This window comes from Armigeres subalbatus, unplaced genomic scaffold (assembly GCF_024139115.2).
Source record: "Armigeres subalbatus isolate Guangzhou_Male unplaced genomic scaffold, GZ_Asu_2 Contig914, whole genome shotgun sequence".
Classification (NCBI taxonomy): domain Eukaryota; kingdom Metazoa; phylum Arthropoda; class Insecta; order Diptera; family Culicidae; genus Armigeres; species Armigeres subalbatus.
This window is the reverse complement of record NW_026943716.1, coordinates 87,224-93,125: the sequence shown is the minus strand read 5'-3', so window position 1 is coordinate 93,125 and position 5,902 is coordinate 87,224. Positions and strand designations below refer to the sequence as shown.

Genomic DNA, 5,902 nt, shown 5'->3' with positions numbered 1-5,902 from the left:
AGTTACCATTTTTGCATCCGTATATCATGAGGCTAACACAATGATTACTTTATGCCCAGGGAAGTCGAGACAATTTCCAATCCGAAAATTGCCTAGACCGGCACCGGGAATCGAACCCAGCCACCCTCAGCATGGTTTTGCTTTGTAGCCGCGCGTCTTACCGCACGGCTAAGGAGGGCCCCTTGATTACTATTGAATTTAATATTGCGTTGCCATTGCGTTCAAAAATTATGAACTCTTTTTCATTCACTCAGTGACTTAATAAAATTACATTGACATCTCTCGTATTAGTCAGTTTCCGTAACAAAAAGGGACTACTAATATTTTTGAGCTAAGTTAAAATCAAGCCATGGGTATTCGAATCCGACGAGTTTTTACTTTTTTCGCACAGATTTTTAACACAGATGTTTTGATTATACAATTATTTTTCATATCCAACTACAGTAATATGAGTATCCCGATTTTTTATTCCACTAGAGAATTTTGGGGGTGACTAAATAGGGCATTTGACAAACCGGAAATTATTTCATTCTAAATAGTTTAGTTCTTTTCTAGAAAATAAATCGCAAAAATGCTTTACAGAATCCTTTCACAAGTACTCAGAAATGATTCATATAATAAACCAAAGGTGGTGAAAGATATTTAATGAAAATCATTGTTGTTTACGGTATTATTTATGAAAAGAACAAAAAAAATTACATATAAACGGCGCTAGTGTGCTTGCATGTGCGAAATATGGATCTAGCTTGAGATCCTGCGTACCTACATCCAAGTTGTATACAACAAAATTGATCAGGATGACCAGGACTATGCTCAGTGTAATGAACACTTCTTCCAAGAGGTGGCGCTAGTGAGCAGTTATTTTTGAGTATTTTGAGATCTGACGTATTTTGACGCGTAGTTTTTTTTTGCAAACATGAGAGTTGTATGTGTTGGAAGAAATGCTCATTACACTGAGCACCGCTTTATAGTTCTGGACAGCCTGAACAATTTTGCCGAATATAATTTGGGTGTAGGTACGAGGGATCTCAAGCTGGAGCAATATTTCACACATGCAAGAATATTGCAAGCACACTAGCACCGCATATTTTTAATATTACTAATTATTTTATCCGTCACAAGACAGCCCATTCCCACCAGAGATAAACTTTGCTAAAAGACATAATTTTAACGAATTTCAAATTCGTCCGATAGGAATATTTACAATGTAGAAAATTCCATATATCGGAATATCTTGAGTTGATCTAAAATAATGATTTCATATATACCACCACCTAGCGGCCAAGTTATTAACTAATCATTGTCACATGTCAAAGCACACGCCTTCCTATACTCTGAGAAAAATCTATGCTAAATAGATTAGAAGTCATTCTATTTGGCTATTCACCTGGTTGACCCCGTCTAAGTTTAAATTCTGACAATACAGCATTAGTATAACTTTGAGTAATACGAGCTATAGTATAACTTTCAAAAAAACTAATAAAGTATATAAATTCCGTTTGCTTAGCGTTTGAAATATTTCAGTATTATTATTTTTGTTTTATTTATGTTTGTCAAAAATAATTTCGAAATAAAATCAATAAATATGTTTTACTTTATTATTTTTTGAGCCGTATACAATATATATCGCTGCTTGCTTTCAAAAGCATTATAAATCACATCGTTAAGCTGGTATGAGGACGCTAGATGTAAAAGTATTCTAGAAAACACGATTCCGGGGATATCATGATGTTTCCACATTTTCTGCTAAGTTCTTTCCTGGATGGAGTCCTGAGGATTTAGTGGGGTGAACGTTTCCGTAGATTTGCAGTGGGTAGCGAGATGACTGGTGATGGAATACAAGTATGTGAGATTATAGTCAATAAAGCCGGAAGGCTATTGTTACCTTTCATGGCGTAGCTGGAAACTCGTCGTTCATAATTGCCGAAATCTAGAACCAATAATTCAGCTTCTGGGATGGACTGCGTAGAAAGATGTATGGCGAAAGTTTGGTCGTCGGCTCCACATTTTCATTCGGTTTCCAAAAAAGAGATTTCCATCCTTTTCCGTTAACTCCATCGGTCTTCTCATTATGCGTCCACTTCAGTTCCCAAACGTGTAGCATATCTTCCATTTCAATAAAAACCCTTCATAGAAAACCTGGTCGCAGTGGAAGAATTGATAATGTTCTTGTTGAACACCGGATACTGAATATTCACGGGAAGTTGCCTAGCAGCTAAATAATTAAACAATATACAGATACAGATACAAATTGGGTCTATTATTCTTCAATAAATATATCTTACCGCGTTAGAGATGATTAAGATGAAGCAGTCGGAAAATGATAGAACACGATTTCTTCAAAGTTCAATATGGTGAATTTTTTTAATACTGTCAATAATAACAGCACCGAATACGAGCAAAGGTTAAGTTTTATTATGCTTAGTATACTTTTGTAATCCTATCTCTGTTTAAATCGCAGGAATGTCAATAACGTTTACATTTTATTCTGGCAACGATTATCTTTATTTCTGAGTGACATAACCTTTTTGAAAAGGTGCAATTGGCCGAATTTTCACATATAAGTAAAATAAGCATAAAAAATCACAGCTTTTGCACCCTTTTTCCCTCCTTGCGAAGTACCCGCTCACCTATAATCAATCTTAGGTAACGTCCTGAAAGATTATTAAATTGTGTTTCGAAACTGCTCACAAAATCCAAAATTGGCCAAAAATGGCCAAAATAATAAAAAAGTTAAAGCAAATTTTGATTTGGGATCAATATGACCCCAGAGCACAGACAACGTTTTTTTTAGCACAGACAGAAGGAAAAAAACATACAAAAACTATGCAATAGATGTTGAGGTAAACCGAAAAATTGTCATGAAGAAACAGAAACCTGTAGGTATATTTGCGGCGGTACGTTAAGTAAAAGCGAGCAGTGTTTTTTTCTTTACTTTACTTTTCTTTACCTTTACTTAAAAATCTTACCACTTACACTTGTTTGAAGCAGTTTAATTATCAACATCATTATTTATTCAATTATTTTTTATTGTTATTTGAAGTTATTCGCACATTGACATGATTGTGCTGATTGCTTCTAGATCTAGACATGGAGACATTTTCAACGGAAAATATTTCAAAATTCTTTAGAAACGTAATTCCAAAGATAAGATACTTATTATAATAGAAATTAGCTTATTAGAGGACATATTCGAAAGAGAGAAAATCCTTACATTGTTTCGAATAAAGATATTGACAGATGTGCTTTGATAAGAGAATTTTCCGCCGTCCCACAGGAAACTTTGCAGGTTTTAGATGCTTGTTCGATGTTTGGGTTGATGCTGTCAGCACCGATCAGGTTATGTAGATCAACAATTTCGTTTTGTTCACCGAAACAAACAAGCCTCTCAATAAGTATGGTAAAGTTGGCTTATTTTTACTTCAACTAGAATGCATATAATTGAGGTTAGGTTCTATTTTCGACTGCTCTCTCTCTATGTGAGCCTCTGAAAATCATTACGAGGTTTCATGAGTAGCATGGCAGTTGTGCATAATAAGTTTTTTAGAGAGCTTTGTTTAGTGAATGGAACACAAATTGGTGCTAATAATGTTTATGTACACTCAGTTTTATTTCTGCAGCCTAGTCTGCAGCTCGGCAAAATCCGCACATCCGTGTGCCCAGCCAAATTAAAAAAATGATATCCCGTCAAAAAGAGGTTTGTTAGGCTAGATCTCGCAAATTATTTCCTGATTTTCAGCAACTTTGACAGATATCTCGGCGAGAAATATGTTTGCTAGGGCTCGGCTGCGAATCTGGGTAAAGTTGAACAAATGGCTGAGGTCCCGGTAAAAAATTAAATGTGTGCAGTGATTGAATCCAGAGAGAAATGAAAAAGTCTTTCATTTACCGTCTCTATACACACATTCAAAGTCAACAGCACATTGTCTTTGGCATGTCCGTAAGGGTCCAGGTTGAATCTAATTTTATTAGATCAAATTTTGTTTCCGGTGCTGGATTTAGATTCGCAGTACAATACGTCTTGACACTTCACGTGAAACGTCACTGCCACATGTCATAAGCGTTCTGTGGGGCAGAAATTTTTCAACAACTTTAAATAAATCCCATCTAGCACTACATCAGCACCGGCACCAATAGGTCTATTTCTGTCTCTATCTGCAACCATGTCTTTCTAGAGTTAATGCTTAATCATATCCTCGTCTCTCTCTTTAGTAGGGCAAATCCTCCACTATTGCCCTGCGATCGAATCCAATCAGCAAGCAAGCGCTGGACTAGAATCCGACACTACATCGCAGAAGTGGCAGACCCAGGGGCTCGTGGTAGCCTAGCTTCAACAAATTAATAAGAGAAGTCGACAGGAATCTGACCTGGGCCCAGGTCAAGGCTAAAGCAAGCAGCCGCCCAGGAAGGAGATCTTTTACGTTGGCCCATATTCCCCGAGACGTTTCTATCCATGTACCCAGCGCACGCTTTATTTGCAACGGGACCAGCCCCAGCTCCTGGTAGATTTTATTGTACGGGAGTTTGGCAGAAGGAAGGTCGTGCGATATATCACAAATATTGACCTCCTGCTTTCAAATTGACTTCTAAAAACATTCTTCATGCCTGCTGTATCCTAACAGAACATCAATTCTATATTTTCGCCTCTAATTGTATCATGAACATGTACGTCTAAGTTTGGAAGATGATATTAGCATTTCCGTATCATAAAATATAAAAATACTAGTTGACCCGGCAGACGTTGTCCTGCATAGTAGGCGAAAATGTGCATTCTGAACTGCCTGTGCGAAATTTCCATACGTTTTTCACGATATACTCAACTTTACTACTGATTTTTAAATGAGGAAAGGCCATGTAAACCTGTCGGAAATAATAATGAACAATTTCAAAAAATCTGAAATTAAATACGATTCAAACTTTTTCTAATTTTTTCAATTATGTTATTCGATTCTTTTTAGGTTGTCCAAATTGAATGAATTTATTTTGTATATTCTTTCAATTTTGTATATAAATATTGCATGGTATTGATTGCTGAATTGGGGCCCTCCTTAGCCGTGCGGTAAGACGCGCGGCTACAAAGCAAGACCATGCTGAGGGTGGCTCGATTCCCGGAGCCGGTCTAGGCAATTTTCGGATTGAAATTGTCTCGACTTCCCTGGATAAAAGTATCATCGTGCTAGCCTCGATATACGAATGCAAAATGGTAACCTGGCTTAGAAACCCCGCAGTTAATAACCGTGAAGCGCTTAATGAACACTAAGCTGCGAGGCGGCTCTGTCCCCAGTGTGGGGATGTAATGCCAATAAGAAGAAGAAGAAGAAGAAGAAGAGTTGCTGAAAATGTTCGTTTTCAAAAATAATCTTGTTCAAGAAATTGTGAGTATTAAAAAAAAGTGTTTCTCTAGATTTTCAAGACCGAGAAATTTTGGTTTTTGATCAAATTTCTTGGAAATTTGATTCACAATTCCACACGTTAATAATACATAATCAGTAATTAAAATATACGAAGTTTGGGTTCAGCAAAGAAACACTTTTTTTTTACTTTAACCAATAGAACATTGTTGGCAATTCCTGCCAAAAAAATTGCAATGGGGGATAAGTTTCTAATTGAATTAGGTTCAGAGCTGTATAACAAATTTAGTCTCGAGAGTCAACTACTTTTAAAGACACATTGGTGGGCACCGATAATTCAGTAATTTAATAACTAATAATGCATTAGAAGTTTCATGAAATATCTGAACTGAAGTTACTTTTTGAAAATCTCTACATTATTTGATCAAAATTTCTAATGGGAATCAAAATTTAAAACACATTACATCAGGTATCAGAACGTCGGCTCCAGGGGCACGTTCACCTCATGGAGAGGCCATCGCCTTCACAGCCTTTCTCATCACGCACCTGAC

At 36.6% G+C, this 5,902-nt stretch overlaps 1 long non-coding RNA gene across 1 annotated transcript; it reads right to left on the bottom strand.

The window, feature by feature from the left end:
* Positions 1–1,576: 1,576 nt before the first annotated feature.
* LOC134204810 (uncharacterized) lies at positions 1,577–2,429 on the bottom strand. The gene is made up of 3 exons (XR_009977989.1): positions 2,286–2,429; positions 1,886–2,215; positions 1,577–1,825 (listed from the first exon to the last, which is right to left on the bottom strand). It is a non-coding gene; the product is annotated as an uncharacterized LOC134204810 (long non-coding RNA).
* Between the last annotated feature and the right edge of the window lie 3,473 nt (positions 2,430–5,902).